The sequence below is a fragment of the Dama dama genome, chromosome 17 (assembly GCF_033118175.1).
Source record: "Dama dama isolate Ldn47 chromosome 17, ASM3311817v1, whole genome shotgun sequence".
Taxonomy (NCBI): Eukaryota; Metazoa; Chordata; class Mammalia; order Artiodactyla; family Cervidae; genus Dama; species Dama dama.
The window spans coordinates 10,587,700-10,600,063 of NC_083697.1; positions in this window are offsets into that span (position 1 = coordinate 10,587,700).

Below are 12,364 nucleotides of genomic sequence, written 5' to 3' on the forward strand. Positions count from 1 at the left end.
GGGTTGCCATGCCCTTCTCCAATGCATGAAAGTGAAAAGTGAAAGCGAAATCACTCATTCGTTCCCGACTCTTAGTGACCCCATTGATTGCAGCCTACCAGACTCCTCCGTCCATGGGATTTTCCAGGCAAGAGTACTGGAGTGGGTTGCCATTGCCTTCTTCAGGAATGGCCACATAGCCCTATGAAAAGCGTTGTTGAATTAGGACCAAAAAAAAATTAATTTGTTGAACAAATTAATTGAATTTGGTGGTAGGAAAGTGGAATTTTGAAGGAAAATTGAAACTTAAGCCAAGAGTAATTTTCTTCACAATTAGAGAAGGGAAAGGGAATTTCAGTGGAAAGCATTAAAAAAACAACTTGCTCTATGGCATTCTATTACCATTTCCTTTTATTCCAAACTCTAGGGACAAAATTAAAAGTCCTTGCTTGTACACTGAGAGGAAAGATCATAAAGATTGCTAGCACTTGAGACTGAGAACATATTAGAGATATGAGCTCTTCACAGGGAGAAGGTAGACCATTAGATTACACTGATCAATAACTTTTGCCCTCTATATTTAAGCTTAAATTTCACTGGTCTTCAGTATTGTCCAATTTATTAAGCTCTTTGTTATACACAAAAATATTTTTTAATTTCAAAACTTAGCAAAATGTATGTGTGGATGCTCAATTGCTTTAGTCGTGTCCAACTCTTTGCGATCTTATGGACGATAGCCTGCCAAGCCCCTCTGTCTAAGATAATTCTCAGGCGAGAACACTGGAGTGTATCACCCTGCCCTCCTCCAGGCAGTCTTCCCCACCCAGGAATCAAACCCATGTCTCCTGTGTCTCTTGCATTGCGGGCAGATTCTTTACTCATTGAGCCACCTGGGAAGTCCCATCAAAGCAAACAGGTAATCAAAAAACAAAAAATCTTTTCCTACCTGCCAATTAAGAATTAATAGGCACTGCAGTTATTTTTAAATAGCCATGAATCAAAGATAGCCTAAGGGTGATGAGAATCTTCTGGGAAGATGACAGCACTTATCCCCCTCACTCTGAAATTCCCTAAGGATTTGAGACATCTTGCAAGCATAAAGCACATAACATAATAGGGAAAAGAAAGCAGAAATATATGAAAGTTAACTTAGAAGAAAATCTGAGGAGACACAGTTTCAGGGTTTGAATACCTTATTGCCTCTAGGTTATTCCTAACCTGCAAGGGAACATTTGCATTACCTGGAACAAATTAGATGCTAGAAAATAGAGAGTTGGCAAAAACAGTCCTGTTCCTAGGGTCCATTTTAAGCACAGTTCAGGTGATAATGAGAAGGGGAAAAAAATAACGCTGTCTATAAGGCACTCAAGAAGGAGGAAAGCTGTGGGTTAAGATACAGACTGTTCTAGAATGAAACGAATGCCAAATCATCGTAATTTTCACAATCCAACATCACACTCTTCTGAAAGAAAATGAATGTCACTTCAGTTGCAAACTCCTCAGTCCCAAGAGCTATTTGGCACCATTACATCTATTCCCAAGAATAACTGAAAGGCAGGACCTGGGCAGGCAAAGTAGTGGCATTAAATTGCAATGTGACGTATTTTAAATTTCCAGTTTACTTCTCTTTCCCCACCAGAAAATAAGCATTTTCTGCCCTCATAAAGACCATGCTTTCAACTAACTGTTACATTATTAACCAGTAGATTTTTGCAGAAACTAATGCTTATGGCCATCAATATGTAAGTGGATATTGAAATACTCTGGTCAATAATGTTTGAGTAACAAAAGACATATTAAAACGTCTCCAGAATGATGTGCTTAATAAGTCCTAGTCCATGAAGTTCAAAATATTGCTCTAGTCATTTTTAGTCTTTCTTTGTTGGTGAGGATATTTATGCTATACTATTAGAAAATTTCAATTATACAATACAGTATTATCAATTAGAGTCAAAATTGATAAGCAGTGAAAGCAATGAAGGATCAGTGGGATCCTTCACAATGTATACACATATCAAACCATCATGTCATACACTTAAATGCAATATAATTTTACCAGCTATACTTCAGTAAAGCTGATTAAAAAAAAAAATGCTCTACCCAAATCAAAACGACCAGCACTTTTAGTTAATGGACATAGAATTTCAGAAGAGAGTATTGGACTTATGCTTCTGAAACTCACACTTCACCTGTCATACAAATGAAGCAGTGTACTGGCTTGACATTCCTGAGATGGGTCTGTCATTCAATGAACAGGAGCATGGGGGCTCAGACTGCAGGAAGACTTCATTTGTTCCTTCGATTAGGGAAATTTCTGTATTTCCCTCATCAAGAGATAAGTCAACTATTATATCGTTGAAATGGACATGGTCTGCAGAGAACAAGATGGTCCAGAAGGTGAGTCTGAGGTTGAGGCTGACTTTCTCCCTCACTCTTTGGACTCACTGGTCACTTAACATCTTTTCCTTTTCTTGGTTTCCTTTTCTCACAGATGAAGAAATAATATCTCATGGAGGAGTGTAAATTAATGTACACCAGTTCCATACATTAATTTTCTGGCACTATCTGGAGCTCTGTTTTTAGTTTTTTAGTGTCAGAATTGTGATCAGCAGGAAGAATACTAGGGTTTGTCTTGGAGGTCTGCTGTGGCTATGAAAAAAGCAGATGTCATATGACTGCCCTGGACTTCTCTGATCAGATGACTCCCATGGTCCTTTATTCTGTGATGTCTAAATCTTCTTTAGCTCTTTTATAATTGTATTCTATCTTGGAGATTCTTTTTTCCCCAGTGATTTTCATTGCTTTTTTTTTTTTTTTTTAATATGGATGTGAGATTAGCAGTGGGAAGTCTGAATCCTCCTCCTTAAAAAATTAAAATTATCACTAAATATTAGCTTTGCACAATGTCTCCGCAGTGGTGCCACTGATCTCTTGTATTTGATTAGTCACCATGGTGGTCTGAACTCTTATTAAGGTTCTTAAAAACTTTATTCAACAACTGCCTGGCAGTCCTGTCGCCCAAACAGACAGAACTTGAGAAACAGAAAGCAATGTAGCTTAATCATTTTTAGTGTGATGAACATAATGGAAATTTACCACTCACATATTGTGGAATATAATGTAAACACTAGCAGAGACACATCACAGAGAAGGGTGGTGAACAGGGCCATGGGGAAGTGCCCTTTGCTTTGCTGGGAGGATGATCAACAGCATGATTAATTCCAACTAACTGCTCCCTGTTTCTGTGCTGGACCACAAGGCCACAACTTTTGTCTGAGAATAGGAATCATTTGCATATTTGGGACATGAAGGGAGAAGCTCCAACCAAACACAACAACTCCAAACTTTGTTTCAGATCATGGCACAAGACTGTCAGTTTTAACAGTCACTTTTTATTAAAGAATTGTCCCAACACAATTTAGAGTGTGTTACCTTTCATTTTTCTCAGTGACATTTCCTCATTTCCTCCTTTTTGCTCTTACTCCAGTATCAGATTACTTTTCAAAAGTCAACCTTCCACTTCTTATTTTCCTCCCAGAATCTTTGTCTCTTTACCATCTTTCTAACCACTCAGTATTTATTTATACTAGCCATAAATACCACTGAATTCTTTATTCTTCACAATCCTTGATTTAATTAAGAAGTGGCTTCTCTCTCTAACTCTCTCCCTCTCACCAAGTGGATTGAATCTCAGCTATGCTGTTAACTGGCAATATCATTTTAGACAACATATCTAACTTTCTCAGTTTACATATCTTTATCTTTTGAATGATTATGATAGAAATAGAAAAAGATACTAGGTTGGTGCAAAAGTAATCATGGATTTTGCATTGTTGAAATTAGCCATTTGATATAGGAATACATTCTTAAGTAAATGTGGTCATTTTATGCATTATTTTAATGTACATTTCTTGCTTTGTGTTTTTTTTCTTGCTAAATAGTTATTGCTATTTATTTTATATTTATTTAGACTAGAAATTATGTTAGACAAAATGCAAACATGAGAGGTTTTCTTATTAGAGTTCAAAATGGATTATTAAGCATCAGAGACAGCTCGCAACATCAAAAACACATTTGGCCCAGGAACTGCTAATGAATGTACAGTACAGTAGTTGCTCAAGAAGTTTTACAAAGGAGACTGTAGCCTTGAAGATGAGGCACACAGTGGCTGGCCGTTGAAAGTTGACAATGACCAATTAAGAGCATCATCAAAGCTGACCCTTGTACAACTGTAAGAGAAGTTGCCAAAGAACTCAGTGTCGACCATTCTATGGTTATTTAGCATTTGAAGTAAATTGGAAAGGTGAAAAAACTTGATAAGTGAGTGCCTCATCAGCTGACTGTAAATCAAAAAAATTATCATTTGCAGTGTCATCTTCTCTTATTGTATGCAACAACAACAAATCATTTATCAGATTGTGCCTTGTGACAAAATGTAGATTTTTTATAACAACTGGAGGAGACCAATTCAGTGGTTCAACTGAGAAGAAATGCCAAAGCACTTCCCAAAGCCAAACTTGCACCAAAAAAGGTCATGGTGGCTGTTTGATGGTCTGCTGCCGATCTGATCCACTATAGCTTTCTAAATCCCAGAGTAACCATTATATCTGAGAAGTATGCTCAGCAAATCTATGAGATACACTGAAAACTGCCGTGCCTGCAGCCTGCATTGGTCAACAAAAAGGGCCCAATTCTCCTACACGACAACACCTGACCTCACGTGCCTAGCACAAGTAAGCCTTCAAAAATTGAACAAATTGGGCAAAGATGTTTTGCCTCATCTGCCATATTCACCTGACCTCCCACCAACCACCTCCCACCAAGCATCTCGATAACTTTTTGCAGGGAAAATGCTTCCACAACCAGTGTGCGTGTGTGCTTAGTCGCTCAGTCATGTCTGACTCTTTGTGACCCTATGGACTACAGCCCATCAGGCTCCTCTGTCTGTGGGATTCTCCAAGAAAGAATACTGGAGTGGGTTTCCATGCTCTCCTCCAGGGGATCTTCCCAACTCAGGAATAGAACCTGTGTCTCTTATGTCTCCTGCATTGGCAGGTGGGTACTTTACCATCAATGCCACCTGGGAAAGGAGGCAGAAAATGTTTTCCAAGATATTGTCAAATCCTGAAGCACAGATTTTTATGCTACAGAAATAAGCAAACTTATTTCTCATTGGCAAAAAAATGTGTTCATTGTAATTGTTCCTATTTTGATTAATAAAGATGTGTTTGAGTGTAGTTATAATGATTTAGAATGCAAGGTCCAAAAGCAATTACAATTGCACCAACCTAATAGTTACACAGCTAGAAATCCTACTAGGGAAAGATAGATAGGAACTACAAGAAATCACTATAAACTAGACACCAACCAGAACATCTGGCAACTAAGCAACAATCAAAACATTTTGAAACTAAACAGGCATATTTAAACTATTATCACAGAAAAATTGATACAAGACCTGCATTCAACCTTGGTAAGCCCATAAGATAATAGACCCTGAAAAAAACTGCCTTCCTGCCCATTGCCAAAAACAGGATTACAGGTGAAAGGGGGGGAAAAATTAGGAAAATGGGACATTATACTGAAACCTGAGATAAATTATCACATATATGTGATAATTTGGTGATATATATATATATATATCACCACCCTTCTGCTAATATATGATTTAAATAGTGCCACGGCAGTCCTGCTTAGACCATATAGAGCTAAAGGAGCAACTAATGATATAAGCCTTGACATCTGCCCAAAAACGAGGAGGAAAGTGGTCTTTCCTCCTTCCCATTTTTCCTTAGATTATAAAGATACAGCCCTCAATGTTCTCAAAACTGTTTCCCCTTGTCTGCCCACTTGTATCTCTCACAAGTGTCCTGTGCTAATAAACTTACTCTTTACCTATCATTTTGCCTCATGCTAAATTCTTTCTGCATTGAAACAAAGAACCTGAGCTTCAGTAAGTCCTGAGACCAGAAGAGCAGCTTTAATTAAAGGATAGTGGGTTCAAGTTCCCTCCTAAGTCAGGTATTGTGGATTCAAGGCTAAATCAAAGGAATATGGTTTTAAGTATAAGAGTGGTTCTCATAAAATTGTTATGAGATGAAATATGTTAATATTTCTAAAGAGATTAGAACAATTCGTAAGATACAGTCTTATGCAAATGTTCACTAAAAAAAAAAATCAAACAAGAGCCTATCTACCTCTGAATAGGAAGGATAGGCTGGCATTTGTCTCAGAAAAACCAAGTGTCATATTATCTGAGGAAACTGTTCGCATCCTCTTAGACTCTGCATTACAGATGAGCATCTATTCACTCATCTTTCCTCATAATACTTTGATCAGCACATTAAAATCTTCCTTTTACTTTTAAATCCTGCCATCATTCTAAACTATAAAATCCATAGTTGGCCAGTTCCTCACATAGGTTCCTCAGGTTTTTTCTCAACTATAAAAATCTTTCCACCTGACCTTTACTAACCATACCCAGGAAGCAGGCTGTACACTGTGTGAACTGCACAAAACCACAAGTGGTTGATCAAGAGCTGAACTCCATGCAGGCTGAATGGATGGGGCTCTGGTCCCAGGACCATACCCAGTATCTTTACATCACTCAAATCTATTAGTCCTTTCTGAATGTTAGCCTTGAAATCCCACTGTCAATGCAACACACTCTGCTTCCAGATCATTCACTTATTAAATCTGTCATCTTCATTTTCGGGGCCCATGGAAAATGCCAGAATACCAACTCTTCTTATTTCTCCATATTCAGCAGAATCTTCTTGGTAATAATCACTTCTTTTCTAATAAAAATAAGATTCCATGAATAATTACCTAAACCTGTATTTCTAAGTCCTCTGTATTTAGCACATTAAAAATTGTAACTGCGGATGAAAGTGACCATCTTATGCATGTATTCACCCAAATAGCTAAGCAAAACTGGAGATTCTTATATATTAGGGCACACTGATGGTACCAAAAGTTCACAGTCATTAATTTCAGAATTTTACTTATTAATTGTTTCATAATCAACTAAATACCTGTATCTGATTCTCAGTTCAATCTTTTTGTATTTGTCATAACAAAATTTCCCTAATACTTCTGAACTATAAACATCTGACTCACCTTTGACTACTATTTTTAGTGAGAGCAAAACAATGATTAAAGAGAATTTGCCTCGTTTTTAACAACTAGATTTACAAATGATCCTAAATATTAACTTCTTCTTTCCTTTATTTTTTCTATTACAAGGAGGGAGCTGTATTTCTTTCCAGATAAATCTATAATTGCTCCCCAGTTGCCCTATTGATAGCTGAGAACAGTCTCATTTTTCTATTCTAGAGATTTTGACTATTAATCACTCTTCCATGACCTCTTTTCACTTTGCCTAGCTTCAGTCTCTCTGTTATTATAAGAATACTCCTATCTGTATTTAAACTTGCTGGCTATCCCACTTTCATTCCAACTACCTGCCTTTCACAGGAAACTACTTGAAAGAGTTTTGTATACTCTCCAAAACAGAATTATTAGAGTTTTACTCTCACCATTTTGTAATGTGAGAGTAAAGCAAAAATGATCTTAAGGTAGAAAATCTTTCATACTATTAAATTTGGTGTACAGTTTTTCAGGTCTCTCTGATTTCTCTTCACAATCTTCATTTTTTCCCTCCTGACTGTCAAATGTTGAGACTTCTCATAACTGTCCTGAACCTCTTTTTACTCAGTGTACTTTTAGGAAATGATGAAAATGATGATGATGACAGTAATCTGACATATATTGAGCATGTCCCTTTCTGCCAGATGCTATTGTATGTTCTTAGTATATTTTAACTAATGACATACTCTTAATATCTCCATAAACTGTCCACTATCATTATTCCCTTTAAAAAATGAGAGTACTAAATACAGGTTAATAATCTTACTCAAGCTAATTCAGCTGACAAATGTTAGATGAAGATTCAGATCTGTCAGCACTAGTCAATCTGATGCCAGAATTCATGCTTTCCTCCACTCTCTTTAAAAATGCTGTACACAGACTTATATCTCACCCCTTTCCATGACTTTAGTTATCTAAACATCAATGATTCTTATATCTGCATCTTTGGCTTAGACAAGATATTAAGCTACATTGAATATCACATGACCATCTCCAAGAAACACGTATAAATCTTGATTTGTTGTCCCCACTCACAACTGCTCAGTATATTTAATCTTCATTGCTTCCACTATCAATACAGGATACCATCATCTACTAGAAGCTCAAGGTAAAATCCTCAGAGTTATTCCTGTCTTTTCTCTTTCTTTCACTTCCCAGTATCCAATAAATCAGTAATTTCCTCCAACTTTATGTTCTATGTATTTACTTAAACCATCCTATTAATCCCATCTCTAGTGCCATAGCCCCTAGCCAGGCTACCTCTATGTGCCACTTGGACTATTGTAGCCTCCCAACTGACGTCTCAAAGTTTTTAACCTTAGCTTCTTCTAAATGTTTCTAATAATTTGTTTTCAGAAAAGAAAACAAAATAATGTTAGTAATGAGTGGATGTTTTGTCAGAATGATTTTTGTAAAGTGGAATTATAGACATGGTGTTGCCTGTTAAAACCCTTTAGTAAGTCCTATTCCCATCAGATAAAAGCCAAAATCCTTAATATGACCCCAAAGTCTGATCTCTCGTTTTACCCAGAACTGCCTCCCTCTTTATCTTTCTTCCAGCCACACTTATTGACCCGTAAGCTCTTCATACCTGTTGTTTCCTTAGCCTGGAGTTTTCCTTCTCTCTCTATCCAGTTAATGATTACTTGTTCTTTTTATGTAATTTTAATGTCTCTTTTCTGGATAGTTTTCTTTTGTCTCTCAGACTTTATTGGGTCCTTCTTCGTTTATTTACATAACAAAATTTTACAATGATTAACTCATTTATGTGTATTTTTAAAAGTACATTTTAACTTAACAGATGGCAAGTTCTGTGATAACAATGTCATTTTAATTTTGATTTGTTTGTGTCTTTAGCTCTTAGCACAGTATACAATAAAAGGTGAGCGACTGCTAAACAGCTATTTGGAAGAGTAACTAGTGACTTCTTTATAGGGAAATTGTTTTACATATGAGTACAGCTACTTGCATGAAGAGTCTGGGCTAGTTACCTAAATTTAATGGCAGCTAATAACGACAAGCTGGAATCAAAATTGCCGGGAAAAATATCAATAACCTCAGATATGCAGATGACACCACCTTTATGGCAGAGAGTGAAGAGGAACTGAAAAGCCTCTTGATGAAAGTGAAAGAGGAGAGTGAAAAAGTTGGCTTAAAGCTCAACATTCAGAAAACTAAGATCATGGCATCTGGTCCCATCACCTCATGGGAAATAGATGGGGAGACAGTGGAAACAGTGTCAGACGTCGTTTTTTTGGGCTCCAAAATCACTGCGGATGGTGACTGCAGCCATGAAATTGAAAGACGCTTACTCCTTGGAAGGAAAGTTATGACCAACCTAGATAGCATATTAAAAAGCAGAGACATTACGCTGCCAACAAAGGTTCATCTGGTCAAGGCTATGGTTTTTCCAGTGGTCAGGTATGGATGTGAGAGTTGGACGGTGAAGAAAGCTGAGTGCCGAAGAATTGATGCTTTTGAACTGTGGTGTTGGAGAAGACTCTTGAGAGTCGCTTGGACTGCAAGGAGATCCAACCAGTCCATCTTAAAGGAGATCAGTCCTGGGTGTTCATTGGAAGGACTGATGCTGAAGCTGAAACTCCAATACTTTGGCCACCTCATGTGAAGAGTTGACTCATTGGAAAGGACCCTGATGCTGGGAGGGATTGAGGGCAGGAGGAGAAGGGGACGACAGAGGATGAGATGGCTGGATGGCATCACTGACTCGATGGGCATGAGTTTGAGTAAACTCCGGGAGTTTGTGATGTACAGGGAGGCCTGGCGTGCTGCAACTCATGGGGTCGCAAATAGTCGGACACGACTGAACGACTGAACTGAACTGAATAACCTCAGACTGTCTTAAACTTTTAAATTCTCATCAAATTTTATACTTCTTGATTTGGCATGTATGTATATGTAGGTCGCCTCATGAACTTTGAAATTTGTCCTGTTGATATCTGTTCATTGAAATAAAGTCTAAAGGGGGTGGCCCTAAGATGGAGGAATAGGACAGGGAGACCACTTTGCCCCCCACAAATTCAACAAAAGATCATTTGAACACTGAGAAAATTCCACAAAACGACTTCTGAACGCTGGCAGAGGACACCAGGCACCCAGAAAAGCAGCCCATTGTCTTTGAAAGGAGGTAGGACAAAATATAAAAGATAAAAGAGAGACAAAAGAGTTAGAGACAGAGACCTATCCCGGGGAGGGAGTCGTGAAGGAGGAGAAGTCTCCAAACACCAGGAAACCCTCTCACCAGCGGGTCTGTGAGGAGTTTTGGAATCTCAGAGGGCAACATAACTGGTAGGAAAAAATAAGTCAATAAAACTCACGGATTACGTGCCTAAAGGCAACTCCCAGCAGAGAAGTAGCCCAGTGCTCGCATTGGCCACCAGCAAGCAGGGGCTGAACAGGGAGGCGCGGGATGCATTGCTTTGGGTAAGGACCGAGCCTGAATGTCCTGAGGGCAATCTGAGGGAGCTAATGTGGATAGCTAATGTGGGATAGCCAGGAAGAGAGAAAAAAGAGAGAGAGAGAGAGAGAGAGAGAGAACTTTCCCATGAAAACTCTAACATAACCCACTCACAGAACAAAGGACTGAGCGAATACCAGAGGAGAGCTAGCCGGCTGCGGACAGGCCTATACCCCGCCAGAGGCAGGCAGGCGACAGCCAGAACAGGAAAGGTGCAATCTCGGCCCCAGAGATGGCATCCTCTACCAAACTGTGAACAGGCTCTCAGTCGCTAACCAAGTCTTCCTGGGATCCTGGACAGTTGACATCCACCAGGAGGGTCACAGCCAGAGATCAGCTCCCCAGAGGAGACACACAGCACACCTGAGACGGTGCTCCCATTGCACACCCAGGAAATCCAGCGACTGGGATGGGGGAGGTGATAAGATGCACCACCCAGCTGGGAAGTGTGCGCTTGCCAAACACCTGGTCGCCTGAGCTGCTCAGACTTGGGAAGGGCACAAAACGCAGGCTCAACCGAGTCTGTGCCTTTGTAGAGTACCTGAGAATCTGAACCTGAGCAGCTTAGACCTGGGAAGTACACAGAACCCAGGGCCCACTTTAGACAGATCCCCTGCAGAGCAACCTGGAGCCTGAGCAGTGCAGATGGGGAAAGCACACCCGCCATGAGTGGGCGCAAACCCAGTGTGGCCCAGACACTGCGAGCGCTCCCCACACACGCCAGGGATATTTGTCTGCAGTGCTCCTCCCTCCCCACAGCAGGACTGAACACGTGAGCCTAAATAAGTGACCACCTCAGCCCTCTCGTGTCAGGGCGGAAATTAGACACTGAAGAGGCTTGCAAACAGAAGAAGCCAAATAAACAGAGGGAACCACTTGGGAAGTGACAGGTGCAACAGATTAAAATCCCTGTACTTACCACTGACTACATTGGAAGGGGTCTATATATCTGGAAAAGTATAAGTCAGATCAAGGAACTCTCTGAAACTGAACTGATCCCACATTGCCCGCAACAGCGCCAGAGAAATTCCTAGATATATTTTACTATTATCATTTTTTAAATTTTTAAAAATTTTAAGCCCTTTATTACTCCTTTAATTTTCATTTTTTTAACCTACTATTACCTTGCAAAAAAAGACCCTATTTTTAAAGCAAGTTTCAAATATATTTTTTATAGTTTTTTGTGATTTTGTTTTGTTTTAATATTGTATTTTTGAGAGTCTAACCTCTACTTTAGATTTTTAATCTTTTCTTTTTGGTATTTGTTATCAATTTTGTACCTTTAAGAATCCAGTCTTCAGTACCCATTTTTACTTAGGAGTGTGATTACTGGCTTAATTGCCCTCTCCCCCATTTGACTCTCCTTTTTCTCCCCCAGGTCATCTCTATCTCCTCCTTCTCCCTTCTCTTCTCTACCCAATGCTGTGAATTGGATATTCTGGGCTGTAGAGAACACTTAGGGAACTGATTACTGGCTAAATCTGTCTCTCTGTTTTTGAATCCCCTTCCTCTCCTCCTGGTCACCTCTATCTCCTTCCTCCCTTTTCTCTTCTCTATGTAACTCTGTGAACCTCTCTGGGTGTTCCAGGCTGTAGAGAGCACATAGGGAATTGATTACTGGCTAAATTGCTCTCTCCCCTTTTGATTCCCCCTCTTCTCCACCTGGTCACCTCTATCTCCCTCCTCCCTCTTCTCTTCTCCATGTAACTCTGTGAACCTCTCTGGGTGTTGCTCACTGTGGAGAATTTTTCTCCATTAACC